Raw genomic sequence first — 25,684 nt, 5'->3', positions numbered from 1 at the left:
TAATTTTTCATAGGTGTCACTCAAATTCTCCACATCTTGTCTTAGTTAAAAGAATCAGTGTGACTTACAATATTGCACATCTCTAAAATTAGTCTGTTATAATATTGAGGTTCTTCGTGGAAAATTTATACATTGTCATAATCAAATTGGTGTTTAAATTGTACCATATGTTTAGTTAGGGCAGTATGGTGATCATCAGACTCATGGAGACTAGAGGTAAGGAGGCCGAACGGCATAGGAAAATCATGATAAATTTGTACCCCGAAATCGACAAAAAAGATATGTGTTAGTTGTAGTTCGAAATTCAGCCACAAGCGCGCTTGTGTTTTCAGTATAAGATATGAAGTATGGCATTGGTGATGCCATGAAGTAAGGAGTATTCGAATAATCGTAAACGCCTAATAAAGCAGGCGCTAATATCATAGATAACAATAGTCTCGTTATTCTTCGTCGAGAGTTGAAATTTGCACACTTATGTCGTATCCCACCCGGTGTAATATAACCGCACTATCTGCAATCATCCGCAATACGCTCCTTTCTCTTTTTTCTCAGTCCTTCTCTGTCATCCTATACTAACGACAGGAGCGCCACCACAGCATATATATCTTTTTCGTCGCTTCAGAGTCCACATCTATAGTACCGCGTTCGGGCTCCTTAACTCTAGGCTCCATGATAAGACTCTTTGATGTTGTTCTTGTGTTCATTCAATCTAACGGAAAGTAATCGACTAGTCTGACCGACGTATGGCTTGTTACAATTTTGACATGGAATCTTTTACACCAAATGTGAAAATTTATCTCTGTGTAATGCATATTTGTCCGAATCGAGAACTGACCGCAAATCATTTAAGTTATTTCCAACGAATTTGTTATTATATTTCTTGAAAATTCTATTTAACGACTTAAATAATCCAAAAACATAAGGAATTAACACGAAACTACATGAATTATTGTTATTAGTATGATTATCCTCGTTGTTGTTAACTCTTTCAAGTATGGAACGGAGACTGGATGTCATGATTTTATCTAATGAGTTGTATGGATAATCATTTTTTGGGAGAACTTCTTCTATCATTTTAAGGTTTTTAATATGATGGAAATCATTTGCAAGTTTTATTCCCCTATTTCCCAAGTTGATAATGGTGCCACACATCTTGTAAGATTTCAGATGACGTGAACTGTAATTCAAATATCTTTGTGATCATGTCAGTTTCTAAAACCCATCAGTTTCCATGGTCAAGGAATTGTTATTGATCGTTACATCTGTTCAGAGAAATGACAAAGAGATATGGATCATCGACGTGGGATCCGCGAATGAGTGATAAATGACTATGGTAAGGAAGCAGGATAGTGAATAAAATTGATTGGATTTGATAACTAATTCGAGGTTGCTTTATTTAAGGATGATGCGGAGACGCGATCTGTATGGCAAGAGAAGAGAACGATAACTGATGATTTTCCAGGCGAGAATACACATTGATAATACAAATACATGATTTTGATACAGTGACAATACATGAGATACAGCGACAATACATGAGATACAGCTGATTTGTTTTGAGTCGCGACACGGGCATGCGGCGAAATTTGACGCACAGACGGCAAATAAACATTGCACGCGAGTGCGCGTTCATGCGTGAGGAAGATTTTGAGTGCCGCGAGACACACATTTAACTAAACCGATACTTTACCGAAACATACAGCCCGCTTCGCTATCGGTAACGATTGCGACATTAGATTATGCCGCCCGCCGTGTGCTATTCATTCTTAGAGTCAATAAGTGTCTTAAGAGGACACTGGAAGCATACACAATTTTACGATTGGACGTTTTAACACAGAGGATTTCGTTTAAACGGTCATAACGCGAACCAGACCGTCGGTTCCCAGATGCACTTCGACCACTCTCGCGAGGGGCCACACAGATGAAGGTAGATTTTCGTTTTTTACGAGAACGATGGATCCAATTTTAATGTTCCCGTGATAAGTCTGCTATTTCGAGAGGTTATGGAAGAACTGAACATACTCCGTACTCCATCGTTTCGTAGAATGTTCCAGTATTTGATGCGAGTGTTGCCAATGCGATAGCCGTTGAATTGGCACCTCGATGAGTGACGGCTCAGGAATTGTGTTTAATGCTGAGCCGACGAGAAAGTGTCCTGGAGTCAAGGCGCTTGGATCCCGTGGATCATCCGACATAGCGCAAAGAGGTCGAGAATTGAGCGTGGCTTCTACTTGCGTGAGGAACGTCGCGAATTGCTCGAACGTTTGAGTCGCATCTCTGATAACTCGTTTGAGGTGAAATTTGACCGATTTGACTCCGGCTTCCCATTTTCCACCGAAATGAGGCGTGGAGAGAGGATTGAACCGCCACTGGGTTCCGTGTGATGCGAGGATGTTTGCGATTTCTGAAATCTCCTTTGAGGATGCAGCGAGAAGACGGCGAAGTTCTGAGTCTGCGCCAACGAGATTCGTTCCACAATCTCTTGCGATCAAGACGCGAATTCCTTGTCGAGATGTGAAGCGTTTGTACGCCGCGATGAATGCCTCCGTCGTGTAGTCCGAAACTAGCTCGAGATGCACAGCCAAGGTCGTGAAGCAGATGAAGATAACGATGTATCCCTTGCATAATTTCGCTCCTCTTCCGCGGAAGGCTCGGATCAAGAATCGACCAGCGCCAGCGTAGTCAACGCCAGAGTGAAGAAACGGCCTTGATTGCGTGACTCGAGACTGAGGGAGCTGGTCCATCTGTTGACTGTTGAGAGTGGCGCGATGACGCGCACAAAAAACGCAACGATGTATGAACATGCGGATCGGTGCTCTTCCTCCCAGGATCCAGTATCGCTGTCGGATTGTAGCGAAAGTGAGTTGCGGACCTCCGTGGAGCGTCAACCGATGATGATCGATGATCAATGTTGAGAACGACGATTCGCGATGCAAGATGAACGGGTGCTTTTCGTCATACGAAAGCAATGAGTCATTCAGTCGACCACCGACTCTGAGGAATCCGTTCGAATCGATGAACGGCGTGAGTCGCGATAGTGGATGACTCCGAGTGACACTTGAGCTTGTCTCGATTTGGCGAATTTCTTCCGCGAAGTCCGCCTACTGGGTCACCTTGGTCCAAAACAGTTGGGCCTCTCTCAATTCGAGAGTAGAGATCGGTCCGACAGTGATAGACGTGTTTACGTGATTCGATGTCGTCTTCGCGAGAAACCGATTTGCTGCGCGTTTACACAATGATGTGACTTTGAGGAGAGTCGATAGTTTTGAGTAGCGATCGACGAGATCCCAGATTTGCAGCAGCTTAGCTGTTGCGATGTGCGTCGACAGCCCTTTTCTTTCCTTGAGATGGATGTCTTCTTCCGGTCGCAGAGATAAGGATGGCCAATTGACAGAAGGCTTCTAGAACCAGGATGGTCCAAAGGTCCAAAGTTCTGAATTTTGGAGTTGCTCCGGAGATGCACCACGAGACGTAAGATCAGCGGGGTTTTCAGAACCCGAGATGTGATACGAACGAGCGCGCGCAAACTCTTGGATTTCCGTTACGCGATTACAAACGAATTCTTTTCACCACGATGGGTGGCTTTTGATCCACGCGAGCGCGAGTGTGGAATCCGTCCACAGATGAACCGGGGTGTTTCCGAAATCAAGAGTCTTTTCCACATGACGCATCAACCGGACAAGAAGATTCGCAGCACATAGTTCGAGACGAGGAATTGTCACCTTCGTTAGCGGCGCTACTTCAGTTTTCACGCACACTAGTGAAACGCGCCCTTCGTAAGTGTTGATGTACGTTCGCGCCTAACGCACTTTGAGACGCGTCCGCAAAACCGTGGATCTCTATCCCGAGAGATTCTGAACTTAACCCGATCCATCGTGGGATGGTGATAGCTGAGATGCCTTGAAGATCTTGTAGAAACTCGATTCATCGCGAGGACAATGAAGTTGAGAGCGGCTCGTCCCAGTCGAAACCGAGTGCCCACAATTCCCGCATAAAGATTTTGGCTCTGATCGTGATCGGCGAGAGCCATCCGAGAGGATCAAGGAGCTACGCGGTTTGTGAGAGGACTTTTCATTTCGTGAAATTATCCTGAGTTTGATGAATTTGTGGAGAGAACGCGAACGCGTCAATGTCTGGTCTCCACGCAAGACCGAGAGCCAGATGCATCGCGATCGCCAAACTACGTAACGACCGGACGCAGTTCGAGAAACCGTTTCGCGAAAGTGTTGCTCACAACGCTCTTCTTCGGAAGTTAGTGCCAAAGGTTTCGACACTTCTTCCTGCTTCCAAAACTTCTGCACGAGATCGAGCAGTTCGTGATCGAGGCAGCATTGGAAGCCTTGGACTGCGCCATAGGAGGGGCTTGCTGCTTACGCTGAAACGCAGCCGGAGAGGACCCAACCGACCTGAGTTTCTTGCGCGATTGGTGTTCCTGGTGCTCCTCTTCGAACTCCTGGACCAATGATGTTGCTGTGGATGTCAGCTCCAAGAATTACGTCGATTTGACTGGGATGTGCAAAGCTTGGATCCCCGAAGTTGAGTCCTCGTAGATGAGGCCAGTCTTCGACGAAAAGCCGAAATAAGGGTATATGCCATGTGAGTCGCGGAAGCACGAGTTCCTTCACCTGACACGAGAACGAGGTGTAAGCACGAGATTGGAATTGCAGTGTCGCGATGCCGCGAGTCACTGCCGATCGATGAGCTCCGACGCCGATGATCGGTATCGTTGCTTGATGCCGACGTAGTTGCAATTGTTGTGCTAGCGACTCCGTAACGAATGAACTTTCGGATCCTTGATTGAGTAGAGCGCGAGCGACGATTCTTTCTCCAGTCTCCGGATTCGAGGCGATTAATTGCACTGCGGCGAAAAGAACTGGAGAGCGCTTGATCATCGTGGGCAGAGCTGAGCGGTTGCTCACCTGAGAGGCGCTATTCGAGATTGGTGCGTTCTGCACTGCGGGTTGCGCTACTGCAGCCTGTCCTTGAGATGTGCCGCTGTTGCTATCTGTCGAGATTGAGGTGGAGTTTCGATGCAGCAAGAAATGATGTCGACCGTCGCACACGCGACACGTTTTGTTGAATCGACAGTCCTTCTGCTGATGCGGACCGAGACAATTGAAGCAAGGCTTCTTGGCAGAAACCACTTCCTTTTTTTTGATCGAGAGACTTGTCGTGAAAGGTCGAACAGAACGCGATGTAGTGGTTGCCTTTGCAACAAGCACACGACTGTTCCTTTGATTGCGCCGTATGCGACCCTGTCGTCTGAGAATTTGACCTTGCTTGCGATGAGTGCGGTTTCAACGTCGCGATTTGATTGTGAGCATGAGCTTGCTCCACGGCTTCGAGAGTGTGGATGCGACCGATGAGAAACGCCTTGAGCTCCGCAAACGTGGGGGGCTCCAGTTTCTCGCTAAAATTTTTTTCCCACTCTTCTACAGATGCTGGGTCGAGCTTGCGAATCGTCATGTGCACGATGATGTGACCCTCTAATTTTTTGGGACTATCGAGAAGTTCGAGCGTGCCAAGAGCTTCGCAAGTGTTGCTGTGCAAGCTTTTCAGTTCCGATGACGATTTTTCCGTGACACGAGGAATCGCGAAGTGTCGCGAGATGAGAATCCGTCAAAAGTCTCTCGTTTTCGCACCGCGATACGAGAGTTTCCCAGGTTTGAGGGAAGTTTTCTGCGGTGAGAGCGATGTTTTTAATGAGTTGTGACGGTTTATCGTTAAGACTTGTTTTTAGGTAATGCAGTTTTTCCACTTTCGAGAGTTGCGAATTTTTGCGAACGATTGATGTGAAGAGGTCGTGGAAAGACTTCCAGTCTGAGTAATTGCCCGAGAACGTACGCAATTCGATGCGTGGTAGCCGTTTTAAGGCTCCTCCAGTTGTGAGTTGGGAGGCTGCGGCTGTTGGCACGTTCGGTGCCGATAGAGTCTTGAGAGATTCGAGTACATCGAGCATCTCTCCCTTCGCGTTCATGTATTGCTCTTTGCACTGTCCGTGATAGTCTTTCGCGAAATACGAAAGTCTTTTGATGGCGTCAAGTTGATCACCTTTTGCTGCGATTCTGATTTGATCGACTGTATCGTGCATGCCTTGGAACTTCAGCCAATTTGAATTTAACGCATCTAACCGCGATTACACTTGCCCGAGGGTTGTTTTTGCTTCACCGAGCTTGCGCAAGTTTTCGAGGGTGCGACAGATGCGCCTAAAGAGATCGGTTTGACGTTCAATGTATTCGTCGATCGTCATTTTGACAAACGAGAAAAGGTAAACTCACGCGACGAACAGAGTTTTCACGAAGGAGATACGCACACAGTGATAATAGAGCGTCGCGATGCACACTTCGAGAGATCGGTGTTGTTGATGCTCAGATCTTAGTCACGGTCACTACAGAGGACACCGCACGTTTGAATTTATTGGACGCGACTGACTTTGGTGATGGTTTTCACCGATAACAATATTGTTTACTTTGATTACGTGAACTTTCACAACTTGATGCACACGCGATAGTTCCGTTTCACTCACTGGCTAATTCGTTTTCCCGTAAGTCGCAGCGATTCGAAAGATTCGACTCGATTTGCGAATGATCCGATTCGATTCGCGACTGATCCGGCTCGAAGGACCAAAAAGTGTTTAGAAAGATGACAAAGAGATATGGATCATCGACGTGGGATCTGCGAATTAGTGATAAATGACTATAGTGAGGAAGCGGGATAATGAATCAAATAGATTAGATTAGATAACTTATTCGAGGTTACTTTATTTGAGGATGATGCGGAGACGCGATCTGTATCGCAAGAGAAGATAACGATAACTGACGATTTCATAGGCGAGAATACACATTGATAATACACATACATGTATTTGAGACAGTGACAATACATGAGATACAGCTGTTTTGTTTTGTGTCACGACACGGGCATGCGGCGAGATTTGACGCAGAGACGCCAAGTAAACATTGCACGCGAGTGTGCGTTCATGCGTGAGGATGATTTTGAGTGCCGCGCGATACGCATTCAACTAAACCGATAGTTTGCCGAAACAACATCTAAGAAATTCGGTTATTTAACTCTGTCTCGATAGTGAATTGAAAGCGTGGCTGAAACAGAGACATATTTTGGAGGATGACTTGGAGCCGACCTAGGGCTGGTTCGACGCGTTGACCGACGAGTCGAAGGATAAACAGAGATTCTGGGTATTGATGCTTGTGCTTCAGATTCATAAGATGTAGAGTCATAAGACGGATTTTGATAATGACAAATGGTAATCTATACGTCGGAGTCTTTAAATATGTAATGGATCATCCGATTAACAGGGTTCAAGTTCAACTTATCTAAGCCGCAGCCTAGTTGTCGAATCGAGAGCGATTTGATGTTTTTTCTAAGCAGTTCTTTAGGGATACTAGGGCGTTGAAAAGTGTTTCCTTAGTTGGTTTTTCGAAGTAGTACGTCTTGGTTTCTAGATTGTAAATGAGGCGGTTACCACGTGGCAGTGTCAATACGCTCATTACTTCAGGATCTAGTTGTTGTAGTTGAACTCGGGTGATTATTTGCCTATTGATTAGTTGTATCGCGACTCCTCGTTAAGTCTTGCAGCCTGCCGAAATGCAATAGGCTAGGTTATCTTGTCTGTAAAGGAGCTTGGCGCGTATTTCTCGAAAAAATGTACTATGCGTTAATGGTAGGTAATTAAGGTCTATCAGGAATTCCGTGGATCGAGGGTCGTCATTTTGTCCTTTGCTGATAGTGGCTTCGGATGTCAGCTGATTTAGTGTTTCGGACTGTTTTTCACGAATTTTAATACTACGGCTCTGGAGTTTACCGGAGTTTTGGTTCCGTTAAGATGAGGTAAGTGGTTGAACTCGTTCCATAGTTTGCTAGATCGATTCACCTCTGACAATCGGTGATTCCGTAGCGCTGCTATTGTCAGTCATACTGGCACTTGAGTCGGAGGTAACAGCAGAATTGGAGGTGTCTTGTGATGTTTCGGTACGTCTCCGTGAGGAAATGTTGAGTGGAGAGTTGGGTGTTGGTGAGCTATTTTGGCGCGTTTGTGAGCACTGGTAGACGAAGACAGCGTATCTGGTTCGCGAGCACGTGTTGGGTATTGTTGAGCTACTTTGGCGCGCTTGTGGGCGTCAGTAGATGAGCATTCTGTATCGGGTCGTGGCCGTTTTGAGGTAATAGGTAGAATTCGGAAAGAGTCGACAGGTGGATTTCTGGAAAGCGCGTCTGCGTTGGAGTTCGCTATTCCTTTTTTATGTTTTGTGACTTACGAATATTCTTCTAATTTCAGTCTCCTGTGCATTAAACGAGAAGTCGGGTCTCTTACGTTTTTAGTCCACTTCAGTGACTCGTTGTCTGATACCAAGGTGAAGGTTCTACCGTACAGGTGAGGGCGAAAATGTTTGACGGCATAAACAACCGCTAGGAATTCCTTTTCTGAGACCGAGTAATTGGTTTCAGCCCAGTAATGCCCTCGACGTTTACGTAATTGGCAAATCTTTACCATCTTAGTTTTAACTGAGTATTGCTCCTATTGCATACTTTGAAGCATCGTTCGTTAGAACGAAGGGTTTTTCAAAGATGGAATACTGCAGTATTGGTTCTCGACTTAGACTATCGTGTAGAGTTTGGAATGTAAATTGATGTTTGATTTGCTGTCCATAGGCTATTTTTTTTCAGCACATTATTAATAGGTCTAGCAATTATTGAAAGGTTAGGAATCAATTTTCGGTAGTAGCCTATCAGGCCTAAAAACTGTTAAATCTGTTTCGGATTCTTGGGAACTGAGTAATATTGTAATGCTGATTTCTTATCCGGATTAGATGATGACTAATGACTATATCATTCGAATAGACAAACATATCGGTACCCTGGAATCCCGATGGAACCCAATCTATTGAACGTTGAAAGGTGGATGAGGCATTTTTTCAGCCAAATGGCATTCTGGTATACTCGAAATGACCCTGAGGAGTCGAAAAGGCGGTCTTTGCGCTGCGATCGGGATGCATTGGAAATTGGTGAAACCTGGAAGCCAGATAGTATATTGAGAAATATTTTGCGGAGCCTAATGAGTCTAGAATATCAACGATATTTGGTAGCGGATAAGCGTCGCTAATGGTTTTTACGTTGAGCTTCCGGAAGTCGATGACCATTCGCCATTTCTTTTCACCGCTAGCATCTGATTTCTCGGGGATGATCCAGACCGGAGAATTGTAAGGAAATGAAGAATGTGTGATGATGTTTGGATCAAGGAGCTTAGTCATTTGTTTTTTCATCCTTGTGTACTCTTGGGTGTCTATATTGTTTAGTATGAATTGGTGTGTTATTGTTAGTAGGGATCTTATCACTGACGAAGTCGTCTGTTTCAGGGTGTCACCTGAAAGGAAAAATAAATGGTTCAATTGAATGGCAAGATCAGTTATTAATTGTTTTTCTTCGTCGTTAAAATGGTCCAGTCGCAACTTGTCTTTCAAAATGTCGAGGCGTCTGGAATGGTAATTTAGGGCTGTGGGAAGAACGCGATTCTCGTTTCTTTCTTTATTGTCATGGTTTTGTATTAGTAAGACCTGACCGCTGCTTGCAGTATTTGTATACGTTAGGTGTGTATTTGCGCTGAGTGGTGGTGATCGCGAGTTCATTGACTTCCTCTAGTGTTGGTCTTTTTATTTCCACAGCTGATCCGTTGGAGTTTATTGCATAAGCTTGAGCAAACCCTTGTTGGTTGGCAACCAGAGCCTATGCCAGGAATATGTTAGTACCTACTTCCAACTGTTCTATGAATCCCGTTTTTACCGAAGAATTTGAAATTTTTAGTGAAATCACCTGAGCTGTTCGTGGTAATATCAATATTAAGTCTTCATCAAGGAGTTTGAATGGTGTGCTAGTATTGTTCGATATTATTTTTTCTGTATCGAAAGATACCATTGCATTTTCGTTTCGTAAAAACATCGACCTTAAGATTCCGTCATCATGTATCGGGAACAAATCATCGGCTATATGGAATATATGATGATTTTCACCGATACGAATGCTAGTTGTTCCTAATATTCTTATTATTTCGTTTATAGCGCTGGTATCGTGGAACCGACCATCGAGTAATTCACAAGGAACATGCGGGTGTATGGCTCCGAGTTGAATTATGTTCATATCAGCACCGGTGTCGACTATAAATGTGATGGGTTGTTGTGTGAGTTCACCGGTAGTTATTCGAACTTTCGGTGCTTGTGTGACAGATGTTGTGAGGATGCGCGGTGGTGTTTTCGTATTGGTTCTATGCTTGTTGAAGGGAATAATACCGGTTTCGCGAAAGGTAAGATAATTGCTTTTGAAACAGATAGTCACCTTCTCCGACCGCAAAAAGTCTAAACTCAGTATATCGTCTTCTATCATAGCGAACGAGTTATTAACAAGATGGCAGTCGGGGCGGGTATTAGCTAACTCAACGTCAAGACGTCCTATTGTTCTGATGGATTTGTGATAGAGCTGGAACATTTGTCATAAAATGTAACAGTTTTATATCCTCTCATAGGAACATGCCGGGGATCATTGAATGAGTGCGAAATTCATCGTGCAGCAGAGCCCGCCTTGCGCGCTTGGCTTCCTTATCGGCAGCAGTGCTCAAATTACGCGACTATATGCACTATCGCTAAGCCCGGCAAGAGGCGGGGTCGTCAGTCTCAATACTGCTTCCCGGCGTAACGCATGCCTAATTTTGCTTATACATAAATTTAATATGGCGTTAACGGCCGCACTCACAATTGTTTCAATCAATTATAACGTGATTCTCCGTTTTGAATAAACGTATGAATATATATAATCGTTGCGTAATTTTCGCATGACTGATTTTTCCGTTATTCCTGAAATATGCCTAACGTCTGCCTTTGTGACGTAAACTCTGTGGTCGATTTTACCTATTTTTATCAAGGTGATATTAGCGCCGGTATCAATTACTAGTGTTACGTACCCATTCAAAGACTATGGGCATTTTTTTTGGAATATGTGGAGGTCTAGACCCTATTAGTTCGCGGGGTTGTACGGAGCTGACGACTGGTTTGGACGCTGCTCCGGTCTAAAGGAGGTCGATACGTCCGCGCGGCTGTTCCACCGTCTCGTTCAAATGGCTCGCGTTGCCTGAATATTTGCGGCGTTGCTTTGCTTCGAACGAAACTTCCGGGTGGACGCCTGCATCGAAATTATCGTTCAAGTAATCTTGTGTTACATAATTAACCCCAAGATTCAGATGCAAACGGTTTGGTACATGATACCGTTGTGAGCGTTGACTGTCACTTCACGTCTGATCTAAAGGCTGGTTTGTCGGGTCTCGTAATCGATATTGGGTGTTGGGATTGGTCTGTTGTTGACTATTAGTGTTGTTTTGGATAACTCTTGGATCTTGGTAGAGATTCAGGTTCTGGGGATATTGGGGACGGTTTGAACGGCACTTATCGTTTGAATGGCCTTTACGACCACACAACGTGCTAGGTGTGTTATTGCGTTACCTTGTTCTACATTCTTCTATACTGTGACCTGACTTCTTGCAGTATCTAGACATGACTAATACGAAAGGTTGTTCAGGACAATATTCATCGATGTGATCGGTTAATTGACATATACTGCATTTGACAGGGTTTCGTGCTTCGTAGTAATTATTACGGAACGAGGCTAGCTTAAGTCTATCTGATAATAGTTTTTCAGTCGTAGTGGGCGTATCTATAGCCATTTGTAGCGTTTGTGGATTCTCATGAGCCACTCTTATTTCTAATTCGTCTAGTAAGCCTTTGATCTCAGTCTGGCAGGTTCTTTGATATTTTTCATTAGCATTTCAGCATCACTGATAGACTCTGAGGCTTCAATTGACCTACACGCTTGTCTTAACACGTATTTCATTCTAGCACCGTAATCTAAGATACTCTGATCTCGCCTCTTTGACAATTGTGCAAAGTCTAACTGGATATCTGGGACAGTCTAGTAAATCTCTGAGAGAAACTGTTCGGTCGAACGAATGATCAGAGGTGCCTAGGCACATTCACAAAATCCGTGAATTGTGTAACAATCGATGAAATCGCAAGTTCAGTGCCGGACACGGTGATTCCACGCGAATTGATTAAGATCCCGACAAATTTACGGTTGGCGGATCCACAATTCCACTTACCTCGACCAGTAGACATTCTCATCGGTTCCAGTACCACGGTGTCCATGTTGTCAGTCAGACAGATGAATTTGTCAAAAAACGGAGTTGATTTGATTCTACAGAAAACGCGCATGGGATGGGCAATCGCCGGAGGGGTGAACAGAGAAAGGGAGGGTCGGGGGATTTCCTGCAACCTGAACTAACCTGTCGAAGTTAATCAATAAGTTTTGGGAAATCGAAGAGATCGACGCCAAGGCATCTTTTTCATCCGAGGACTCGTTGTGCGAGAAACATTACGTCGAAAACACGATGCGTGACGACGCGGGACGGTACATCGTGCGTTTACCGTTTCGACACGCAGACAAGGACTTCGGTGATTCACGGCCTCAAGCGCTGCGACGATTTTATTCTCTCCAGAGGAGACTGAACTCGGATCCGATCCTCAAGGAAGAGTACGCCGTCGTCATGAAGAAATACACGGATCTCGGACACATGTCTTTATGTCATGACGACTCGACCAACGGATACTACATGCCACATCACGCGGTAGTGAAGGCCTCCAGCAGCACGACCAAGGTCCGCGTGGTGTTCGACGCCACGGCGAAATCCAGCAAGGGTTTTTCGTTGAACGACGCGTTGATGGTCGGTCCGGTCATACAAAATAAGATTTTCGGGCATCAACTACATTTCTGAGATCATACGGCAAATCATCGGCACACACTCGATAATTTGGAGGAGAGATTTCATAATCTCGACCGGGCAATCGAGCCGAACCCCGTCATGAAAACACTCGACATCGTTTGGGACTCCCTACGCAACGAATACGGGTTTACAGTCAAATCGATCGAGTGCCCAGGAACAATAACGAAGCGAAACGTGTTGTCCGAAATCGCGATAATTTTTGATTCATTGGGTTTACTGGGTCCGATGATCATGTTCGCAAAGATCATCCTTCAAAAATGTTGGCGAGTGGAGGTTAATTGGGATAAATCCTTACCACAGAATTTGTACGCGGACTGGATTGCGTTTTTAAACCAGCTCGGACTTTTGCGCGAAGTGTCGGTGAAACGTCACGTTTTATTGAAAGATTCAAAATCCACCGAGATAGAGGGATTCTGCGACGCTAGTAAGAATGGCTATGGAGCCTGCATACATGTGCGATCGGTTGACCCGCACGACCAAATTTCTACGGCCCTAGCGTGCGCCAAATCTCGTGTCGCTCCGTTGAAATCAAGACGTATAGCGCGAAAAGGAATTCCGATGGAGCAGAAAGAAAAAGAGATACATACCATCCCTCGTCTCGAATTGTGTGGTGCGTTGATTTTAGCTCGATTATACAAAGTGGTGCAATCGGTTTTCGATTTCAAGGTATATCGCGTTGTCTTGTGGTCAGACTCGAGCATCGTACTTGACTGGCTCAAAAAACCCTCGGAAGTTCTGAAAGTCTTCGAATCGAACCGCATTGCCGAAATTCAGACTCTCGACAACGACGTGAAGTGGCGTCATGTGAAGGGTGAGCAAAATCTTCTTCTTATTCGAAATTAACGAGGGTAGTTGCATATTGTTTGCATATACGAACACCTAAGAAGTATAAAAAACGAGAAATTGAGACGACAGAAAAGATGGCCGCCGAGAATAAAATTTTACAAGTGATCCAGAGAAACCAATCCTCGAAGGACATCGACAGGATCATGAACAAGGAAACTCTCAAAGACTACAAACTTGCGTCGCTGAATCCGTTCGTCGACGAGCATGTGTTTCTTCGTGTCGGAGGACGTCTGAAAAGGGCTGAGATTCCCTATGAGCAAAAACACCCGATCTTGTTGCCGACACATCATCCCGTTACCGACATGATTATCAAGGAAACGAACGAACGTGCATATCATGCCAGCATTCAGAGCACACTGTGCACCGTAAGACAGAGAGGGCTGTTGCTGCTCGATGGGAAAAACCAGGTACGAAACATCATCCGGAAATGCGTTCAATGTCTCAGACACCGGCCGGTTCCGCTGGAGAGCCAAATGGCTGATCTGCCTCAGGCACGTGTGAACGGGACGGCGGCGTTTTTGCGTGTGGACGTGAATTACTTTGGGCCAGTGTTGGTGAAGGAAAAGAAATTCCGGAACCAAAAATTTATCAAATCGTACGGTTGCGTCTTCGTCTGCATAGCTACAAAGGCCGTCCACCTAGAGATTGTAAGCAATCTCAGTACTGACGCGTTTCTCGCGGCGTCTCGCCGTTTCATCGGTCGTCGTGGGGTCCCCACCCACGTGTTCTCGGACAACGGGACAAATTTCGTCGGAGCACACAAACAGTTGCGCGAACTCTATGCATTGCTCGAGACCGAAGAGCTGCAACAGACCGTTGCCACATACGCGACTCAGCGCAACATCATATGACCATTCAACCCTCCGTTGTCGCCGCATTTCGAAGGTTTGTGAGAGGCCGCGGTGAAGTCCTTCAAACACCACTTCATACAGGTCGTACGAGATCAGGCTTTCACTATCGAGGAGTTCAGTACAATGGCGATAGAGATCGAAGCGATTTTACATTCACGACCTCTCCGCTCTCTCTCCTCTGATCCAAATGATTCAGTGGCCCTTACGCCAGCTCACATGCTTATAGGACGTCCTCTCACAAGGTTGCCAGAAGCCGATCTGTCCAACGTTCCAAACAATCGGTTAACGGTCTGGAATTTTATTTCCAAGGCTCGTCAGGATTTTTGGCACCAATGGCACCTCGAGTACTTGAGCGAGTTCCAGAAGCGGCAAAAATGGCAGAAAACCACAGGCCAACTTCATCCAGGGGCTGTGGTAATTCTGATCGAGAAGAACCAGCCGTGTATGCGGCGGCCGTTGGGAATAATCCGCAAGGTTTATCCTGGCGACGACGGAGTCGTTAGAGTCGCAACTGTCAAGACGATGCAAGGAGAATACGAACGAAACTGTACTCAACTGTGTCCATTACCAGACAAACCTTAAACAATATCAATTGTATCATTACGTAACCAGTTACATATTTCCAGAATATACGATTATAAAAAAGAAAAACATGTTGCTCGCTCTCCTCGCAACGGGGAGGAGTCTGTTCGGTCGAACGAATAGTCAGAGGTGCCCAGTCACGAACGGTCGCTCACGCGTGTATACGAACACATGCGTCGCGCGGCCGACTCTCTCTGTTATGTCTTTGCATGTGTTTTATTTGGACGAGCATGAAGGTGGAGGAGATAGCGCGGGCCAGGCCGCGTCAGTCAAGTACTCGAGCGACTCGGGGTCAGACGGTTCATCCCTCTTGCCTTTTTCTTTTCTGTGTGCGTTTCCGGAGATATGGATAAATCTCAACGGTTAGACTGCAATTCGATTGATACTCGGATCTTGTGGTGTCTTGTATCTTCAATTTTTTTCTGATTGCTGCATGCTGGGAAACCGGAATAACTTCCTAAGTACACTAACACAAGCGCGGTACGTCCCGCCAGGCACACCGGCGCAGCCCAGTTGTACTAATGAGCAAGCGCAATACTTGACGCAAGTAATTCACCGATTGCTTGTACATACTTGGATTCACATAAGGTAATCCTTCAGGTACATCGAATCAAGCGGTGTTACCTGAGCACAAGCGCAATGCCTATACGGAGTCGCCAGCGACTTTATTCGCCACGATTATACTGCACGAAACAGTCAAGACGCCCAGCGCATTTATACATATAAATTACGTGGATATATGAATAAAAATAATTATTGAAAAATGGGCGAATGAAACGATCGCAATAATTATAGATGCCGAAAATAGTGATGATGATGATGATGATGATGATGATGATGATGATGATGATGATGATGATGATGATGATGATGATGATGATGATAATGGTAGCGAACTGGATAACGATAATGATTTTATGGATTATTTTGAGGAATAAACCACGCTCAATTAACAATTATTGATTATATATTTTTCACAAGTAAAAATTCATAACATTTACATTTTGTATGATAAGAATGGGTGAAAGTTATAAAGATATATATTTGTAATGTATCCTATTTCTATATTACAATTTTATCGAATAGTAAATTTTTTCGATTCTATGTATAAGCTATGATATAATTGAGATGAATTCTATTGAATATTCCACATATAAACTCGAATATAATTGTATATATTGTGATAAATTCTATTGTTATTTTGGTAAATGTTGTCCATATTATTTATACACACGATTCCAACCTAGACAGTCTTTAATGAGAGGATTCGGTCCATCCACGATATCGCTATCGGGTCCTGGTGTGTAATGTATGCTACATCTGCGGAAACTTGCGATGACGTAGTCCATTTTCATATTCTCTGGTAGTTTATCCCAGGCTTCATTGATGGAGTTTGATGCGAACGTGGGGACGAATTCTTTTGGTAAAGAAGCTTTATCCTCGGACATTATTGCCCTTGAACCGTCCAATTCTTCGTACAGACGGAAGGATTTCTCGAGGGAGCCGGTACACTCCTTCGAATACCAACTCCTTAGTCACTGCACATTTTCAAAGGCGCAGTTGTATGCCGGGATGTATTCAGAGTTGTCATCATACCAAATTGTGCCTGGCGCTGCTGCTTGCTGGAGGTTATTCGCTGAAGAGTATCCATGGTTCACGGTACCGCCTCCATATACCTTAATTTTTCTATTGCAAGGGGTATGATACGCAAATCTTCCATATTAATAACCCTTGTTGTACCATCGACGATCTCCGTCAGCCATGCTTTCTTCTCCGCCTCTTTGAGGTATACGTAACACGCATTTCCAACCATTTTTCTCACAATCATTGCCACATCCTCGTGAGATTTGTTGCCCGCATTCTATGATATTCCGTGGTGATTGTGTGTTAACCATACATTGGTAGCTCTACATTCAAGTGGTAAGCTTGTCAAATCATAGGGCGGCTTGAAAATGATGTAATCCAGACCCGACCCGTTTACATTCATGACTGCGACTTCCTCGGGTACAAACTTCATGTTATGACCAATAAAACATTGCACATCTAGGATCATCGCCATGTTGAGGAGTGGGAATGTTGCGCTGGATTATACACTGACGGATGGTATGTGGAAGACTGACTATTCCATCTCCAGCACACCCGCTTTCATCCCCTCGTGGACGAATTTTGTGAAAGTAAAGGGGGTCGCATAGTTCATTTATGGCACATGACTGTATGAAAATTCAAACTTGTTGAATTCTTCACCAAGGTATTTCATTTGCAGACGATTTTCCCTGGCCACGCTACACATTTTAGTCAGCTGACTGGAATCTTCTTGTAGAACTGTTACGATTCTCGGTGGTAAGAAGACGTTGTATTTTCCATCGATCGTCGCCAGAACACGTACCCCGAATTTTGTTTTGACCAGTCGTAACCCGATGACGTCATACACTCCCCCAATTTCGAGTTCCGACATCTTCTTGGTTGGCAGATTCTCCAGGCGGCTGACGGGGTTAACTTTTGCTAGATCCATCGCGTTTCGGGGTTATTTCACAAGCAAGAACAGTTCTCAATGAAAAACGATGAGAACAGAGTGACGATCTCGATAGGCGTACGCTTTATATACCACCCACCCCGCTACAATTTTCCATTGGACAAGTCTCGATACGCATTTTGTGCAAAGAATTTTTATGAGACCATTCCCATTGCCCCGGATTGATTTAAGTGCATCACCACCAGCAGAGTTCATTGTCGGCACAATCTCAGAGAGCGATTTCCCGGAATTCTTTTAATAGATCTAGCGGGTTTTCACCCTATCCAATTTATGTGCGGCTTTCCGGCGCCAAACAAGTCTCGACAGGAATTATTTTGCGTGTGTGTGTGTGTGAAATCCTATGAAAATAGCCATTTCGCGGCAAACCGCGATAATGATCAACGTGCGGGGGGGTGGTGGTAGCGCCGCGGATTGAGGGGGGGTGGGGCTAGGGGGGAGCGTGCCATTGTGCGATCCAGAACTGTCATATATACACCACTTTTTATTATGGCTCAGAGAGGAAAATCTTCGAGTCATGAACCTTAGAGAAAAAAACCCCTCGCAAATGTTGACTTCGAAATATGTCAGGATATTTATCATATCAAATATATTTCGCACAATGAATTGTTTCGGAGGTGGAATCTACGATTATGAGACATTATAAATATGTGGTTGTATCGATTGATGGTTTCGTTTGGAACATCTGAATTGAATATTTATTTATATACAGGGTGTCCCTAAATTGAGGGACACGGACCAGCCAGCGTGATACCCGACTGAAATGCAACCGAGAATTTCTTTACCGGAAGCTCGTCCGACGCATAGTTTTTGAATTATAAGCGATAGCGTTAGGCCAATCAGAGTGCACCATTTCATCTGGATTTGCCGCCACGGAAATTGCTGTTTTGTTCGTCTGGGTGAATTATTATTATTCGGTTACAAATTAAATATCGGCACCTCCCCTCTCTCGCTGTTGAACCCCTTCTCGAGCGCTCACCTCGGTATTGTTGCCGCGGCACACGCTGCCGGCCGCACACCCACGGACGCACACTCGTGTGTGTGAAACATAAGCGAATACCCAGCTACACAATACTACGAAACACACATCTACGAGTGAAAATAAAAATAAATCTCCAAATAAATCTGCGGATTCAAGATTTAATGTTATAAAACACTTCCAATCATCGATGTATGCATAAAACTAGAGATTTCAGATGATTGATATGCCGTTAGGGTTCATAATTAGTCATTCAATCAATCTGAATTATGCTTTCCGAACATTTTTTGTGTCTTTGCAACATAACTTTTCCACTAGTTTGAAATTCATCATTGACATCCGATTTTTCAATAATGCGAGGGAACAACAACTCGCTGAATTGACGTGTCAATAGGTTTGTAAATCAATTACGATTCACCTGAGTTAACACAAAATAACTGAATAAATGAGAATTCACTGAATCACTAAAAATGATAACTGACATCATGAGAATTATTTGAGATATAACTGAATTAGAAAGAGTTGAAATAAGTCAAGTTACTTTGAATAACTTTAAATTCGTGCCAAAATTTTATGTTTAGAGAGAAAAATAATTAAATTCAAATAAAAAAGTAATTTTAAATCCAGAAGAAGAAAATTTCCAAATACCTGAATTCAAATGAAGCAATTTGAATTGAATAAATCTATCCGAATTTAAGGAAAAATAATAATTATTATTTGGACCAAAATATTTTGAATAAGACTATGAATTATCAAAATATCTCTTCTGATATTAAGACTACACGCAGAAATTTACCAAATCGATTAATTTTTACCAATTCAATCGAGCCGTGCCCGATTATTTTGTTGAAATCGATTAATCGATACATCGATTATTCTCAGATAAGTGGCCATCACTAGCATTGATCTCAACAATTTCAACGTTACTTGCCACTCCAGACCCACATTGAATCGACGAGGAAATAACTGGGAATTTGAATGACACCGTATTTTTTTGAGTTGAATTAATTGAATTTATTCATGTAATTCGACTTCATTTTTCTGGTCCAAATAATAATTATTATTTTTCCTCAAATTCGGATAGATTTATTCAATTCAAATTGCTTCATTTGAATTCGGGTATTTGGAAATTTTCTTCTTCTGGATTTAAAATTACTTTTTTATTTGAATTTAATTATTTTTCCCTCTCAACATAAAATTTTGGCACGAATTTAAAGTTATTCAAAGTAACTTGACTTATTACAACTCTTCCTAATTCAGTTATATCTCAAATAATTCTCATGATTTCAGTTATCATTTTTAGTGATTCAGTGAATTCTCATTCATTCAGTTATTTTGTGTTAACTCAGGTGAATCGTAATTGATTTACAAACCTATTGACACGTCAATTCAGCGAGTTGTTGTTCCCTCGCATTATTGAAAAATCGGATGTCAATGATGAATTTCAAAGTAGTGGAAAAGTTATGTTGCAAAGACACAAAAAATGTTCGGAAAGCATAATTCAGATTGATTGAATGACTAATTATGAACCCTAACGGCATATCAATCATCTAAAATCTCTAGTTTTATGCATACATCGATGATTGGAAGTGTTTTATAACATTAAATCTTGAATCCGCAGATTTATTTGGAGATTTATTTTTATTTTCACTCGTAGATGTGTGTTTCGTAGTATTGTGTAGCTGGGTATTCGCTTATGTTTCACACACACGAGTGTGCGTCCGTGGGTGTGCGGCCGGCAGCGTGTGCCGCGGCAACAATACCGAGGTGAGCGCTCGAGAAGGGGTTCAACAGCGAGAGAGGGGAGGTGCCGATATTTAATTTGTAACCGAATAATAATAATTCACCCAGACGAACAAAACAGCAATTTCCGTGGCGGCAAATCCAGATGAAATGGTGCACTCTGATTGGCCTAACGCTATCGCTTATAATTCAAAAACTATGCGTCGGACGAGCTTCCGGTAAAGAAATTCTCGGTTGCATTTCAGTCGGGTATCACGCTGGCTGGTCCGTGTCCCTCAATTTAGGGACACCCTGTATACATATGAGCTCAACGCATCCGATGCAGACTCGTCAGTCTTACACGATACGTGCAAGTCAAAAAAGTTATACAAAGTTCAGCTTATATCAACGTCAAAGTCATGGCAGTCGAAGCGTATATGGGACTTGCGGAGCAGATGGAGAGGACGTACAATTTGCTGAGAGAGCAACCACCCGAAGGAGAGAATGACGCCGTCATCAATCATTGGGCTGATATTGGAATTGCGAATATCCAAGTTCTGCGCGATATTTCCATGCAACGAGGAACAACCGTTGGTGCGAGAATACGGATCCAACATACGATCGCACTCCTGCAATCTTGGGTGACGAAGATCAAGCAGTTGCAGCAGCGCACAGTGGTGACGGGTGGAAATATCGGTACTCCTGCGGGTGTACAATGGGACGACGTGGATAGCGCTTTTGCCAGCCGAACCAGAACGGGGGTTGTCACAAATCTCCGTCATAAAAATTTGGACGCCTTTCTGGACGATGTGCAGCGCGTCGTCACCGAGAAGTTGGAGCTGATACTGCGCGAGGAGGGAAATGTGAAGGTTAACCTCATATTATCGTGCAAATTCGAAAATGCCAAGCACGAAGAGATCTCCACCGAAGTTAAGAGTTTCAACACCTCCAACGTGGCGATTCTCCTCCCATCGAGCGATATAAATGGTTGGTTCATACGTGCACGGGGTGATCTGCAGTCAAAGGTGGAAGATTTCGAGCAACGCGATTCCGGCTGGAGTATGATTGAGATCCTTAACCTCACTGTAAATATCAATCGCTACCAGCCTCTCGCCGCGGGGGCTTCAACATTCGTCGACCTGCCCCAAGACATTCGACATAAAAAGGCTGTGATTAACGTAAGGAACGAGGACGGAAGATGCCTTCTCTGGTCCGTCACAGCAGCCCTCCACCCGGTCAACACCCACACCGATAGGACTAGCCGTTATCATCGATATATTTCCGAGTTGGACTGTACAGGTATCAATTTCCCTGCTACTCTACATGATGTGAAAAAGCTTGAGAGATTGAATAATTTGCGCATCAATGTATATGGTATAGAATCTCAAACTTTTTCGCATCATGCAAAATCAAATAAAAGCGTCATCGTGCCAATTTATTTGAGTAAAAATTTGCATAGCGTAAACATTGACACGATCCATCGTCTAATGGTTGAGAGTAATGCGAAAGACGATATGACTGGTGAGTTTGCACCGAGATTCCATTTTGCTTGGATTAAAGATCTTTCCCGATTGGTGAGCAAACAATTGTCTGATCATGATGGTCGACTGTTTTTATGTGACAATTGTTTGTGCCACTTTAGCGTAAAACACGCCTACGACAATCATCGACAAGATTGTATTATGCTAAATAAAGTACGCATGGAATTTCCCAAGTGTGAAGATTTAGTATTTTCCAATTTTCAAAACAAAGGCACCGTTCCGTTTGTCGTATACGCCGATCTCGAATGTATATTAATCCCTGAACCTGTAGATGAATTTGAAACTCGTAAGACTTGTGAAATTCAAAAGCATATCCCGCACAGTGTAGCGTACTATGTACATTGCGCGTACGATGAGACTTTATCGAGGTTCCACGGTAAACGCGGTGTCGATTGCATAGATTGGTTTATGCAACAACTTGAAGATTTATCAATTCAAGTAGAGTCACGCATCAAAAACATAATTCCGATGAAGTCTCTTACCCAAGTGCAACGCGATCGTCACATGCGCGCAAAGAATTGTTATATTTGTGAAAAACCGTTTACGCCTGAGGAGAAAAAGTGTTACGATCACTGTCACTTCACGGGTAAATATCGTGGTCCTGCTCATAATCGGTGTAATTTGAATTTCAGAGAGTCGCACACAATTCCAATAGTTTTCCACAATTTGTCCGGTTACGATTCTCACTTTTTAATAAAATCCCTCGCGTCAACTTTTCCCGGTAAAATTACACTGCTACCCATAAATAAGGAAAAATATATATCCTTCACGAAACGCGTCGATGGGACAATGATGCACTTGAGATTCATCGATCCGTTTCGATTTATATTTGACCGATACCGATAAACACATAACACGCAAATTTTATAATAACCCGACTCAGTTCAGTTTGATGACCCGCAAAGGCGTTTTTCCCTATGAATACGTCGATTGTTGGGGGAAACTCGATGAACCGCGATTACCTGCAAAGAAGCATTTCTACTCGCACCTCTGCGATGCAAATATTTCAGACACCGATTACGAGCACGCGAAAACTGTTTGGAGGGAATTCCATTCAGAGTCATTGGGGGGCTACTCAGATTTATATTTAAAGACCGATGTTCTTTTGCTTGCCGATATTTTCGAAAATTTCCGCGCTAGCTGCTTCAAAACATACAATTTAGATCCGTTGCACTACTACACTGCACCGGGGCTTGCTTTTGACGCGATGCTCAAGCATACTAATGTAAATTTGCAACTCTTAGACAACCCTGAAATGGTGTTATTTATTGAAACAGCCATTCGAGGCGGCGTAGCGCAATGTTCTAATCGACACGCTCGGGCCAATAATAGATTCATGGGTACAGATTTTGATCCAAACAAAGCGGAATCGTATCTCATGTATTTTGACGTGAATAACCTGTACGGTGCAGCTATGAGCGTGCATTTACCAATCGGTTCGTTCGAGTGGGAGTATCAGCACATCGATATAACGAACCATCCGGACGATTCGCCGATCGGTTACTTTCTGGAGGTAGATTTGGACTACCCTGTAGAACTCCACGAGGATCACAAAGACTTACCTCTTTGTCCCGAACATTTCACTCCTCCAGGTAGTAAAAATGCCAAACTCGCGACCACCCTGCACCCCAAAACAAAGTATATATTGCACTATAGAAATTTGAAACAGTGTTTGAGTTTAGGATTGAAATTAACGAAAGTGCATAGAATTTTGGAGTTTGCGCAATCTCCATGGCTCGAGCCTTACATCACGCTCAATACAGACATGCGTAAGCAATCTAGAAATGAATTTGAGAAAAACTTTTACAAACTCATGAATAACGCTGTGTTCGGCAAGACTATGGAGAATGTGCGAAATCATAAAGATGTTAATTGGTTACAAAATGGGAGGGAAAAGGTGGTGCGAGAACGCTTATTGCCCGAGCAAACTTTCACAGCTGCACCGTATTTGACACTGATATGGTTATCATTGAAATGAATCGTGTCAAAGTTCACTTCACCAAACCTATTTACGTCGGCGCATCAATTCTAGATCTGTCAAAAATCTTTCTCTACGATTTCCACTATAATTATATTAAAACCAACTTTTCGAATAAACAGGCTAAATTGATGTATACCGACACAGACAGCCTTATTTATCAATTCAATGTGCCTAATATCTATGATATCATCAAACGTGATGTAGATACAATGTTTGACACCTCTGACTATCCGCCCGACAATGTGTATGGTATTCCCCTTAAAAACAAAAAACAACTAGGGCTAATGAAGGATGAAAATAATGGTAAAATTATGACAGAGTTTGTGGGACTGCGAGCAAAGCTGTACACATTTACTACGATGGGTGAGGATGGGAAAAAATATGACAGTGGCGTCAAAGTGAGTAAGCGTGCCAAGGGTGTAAGAAATTCATCGATAAATAGCATCACGTTTGATGATTATAAGCGCTGTCTGACGGCTTACCGAGAGTTGACTCTTCCACAGTGTTTAATACGCAGCAAAAAACACGAAGTAAGCACGATCGTACAAAAAAAATTGGCTCTGAGTTGGCAGGATGACAAGCGGCAATTGATACCCGGACAGACAGACACCGTACCTTGGGGGTTTGTTCCAGCCCCCCAATAGCTATAGGATAAACTTTAGACATAGAATTGATGTAAATATTTGATGTTTGACGCCTCGAACAATCCACCATCGGGCGGAAACGTTTCATGATCAATACGATATTTAATGGATTTGAAGTTTCAAAATGCGAATTCATATACTCAACAATTGTTTATTCATTTATTATTGATATATCAAGCAATTATTCATATTCATTCGTTTACCACGAGAAAAGTTTTCAGAAAATGAAAAAAATTTTTCAGGAAACGAAAAAAACTTTTCAGAAAATGAAAAAAACTTTTCAGAAAACGAGAAAAAGTTTTCAGAAAATGAAAAAAAGTTTTCCAAAAAATAAAATGTGTAATAATCGCATGGCAAAATTGCATATTATCATTATTATTATCACTTTTATTATTATCATCATTATTATTATCATTATTATTATTATTATGTTCGTAGTACAGAGTATGGCACATGTGCGCACAAAGGAGATAAAATGTGGAAATATTTGTATATTCAAAATCTTTTATTGTAATTCGGAAAATACATACAAATTATGTTACATGTCTGTTTTATTTATCCAACTATTGTGCGAATTATCAAAACCCAACCACTTCACATAGAACAGATTCCCCCATTTGCGTAACACTTTCTCTACAAGGTAGCCGTCGGGATATTTCACTTTGGTGAGCTCTTCCTCGTAGAAGCCCCCCTCGATGGGATGATCTTGATAATCGGTAAGTTCGTAGGTGGGTGGATTGGTATTTTTCACCTCACTCACGGTGAATATTTCTGTCGTCCAATTGGGTGTATAGCCTCTTTCGAATACATTCTTGTACTTGCTGATTCGAACTCGATCGCCTACACTGAATTTCCGCGCTCGATCACTTCGTTTGATTTGCCGAGGCTTGTACACGCTACGATACAGCTGTTTTTCATTCTCCGTGCTAACATCCTGTAAGTTTTATTCGAATCGTGCGATGTTTGGTGTTGTTGTAGGACTTCATTAAATCATCCAAAATATTAATCCACTTGTGAAATCCTAGGAGAGTAAACCACATCCACATTTTATTTTTTCAATGTTCGACTAAAAACGTTCGCATATCGACGCCTTCATGTTGCTGAGTGTCAAATACATGTTGATATTGTGCTGCATCATGAGGGCTTTCAATTTGCTGTTGTGAAATTCTT

The 25,684-nt window shown here is 43.2% G+C and overlaps 1 protein-coding gene across 1 annotated transcript in view; it reads left to right on the top strand.

Moving 5' to 3' along the window:
* LOC124223693 (coiled-coil domain-containing protein 142) overlaps positions 1-25,684 on the top strand; it is a 752,117-nt gene that overhangs the window by 542,026 nt on the left and 184,407 nt on the right. The gene's annotated exons all lie outside the window — the stretch shown is intronic.

The sequence above is a fragment of the Neodiprion pinetum genome, chromosome 7 (genome assembly GCF_021155775.2).
Source record: "Neodiprion pinetum isolate iyNeoPine1 chromosome 7, iyNeoPine1.2, whole genome shotgun sequence".
Lineage (NCBI taxonomy): Eukaryota > Metazoa > Arthropoda > Insecta > Hymenoptera > Diprionidae > Neodiprion > Neodiprion pinetum.
This window is presented reverse-complemented; position numbering and strand designations above follow the sequence as displayed.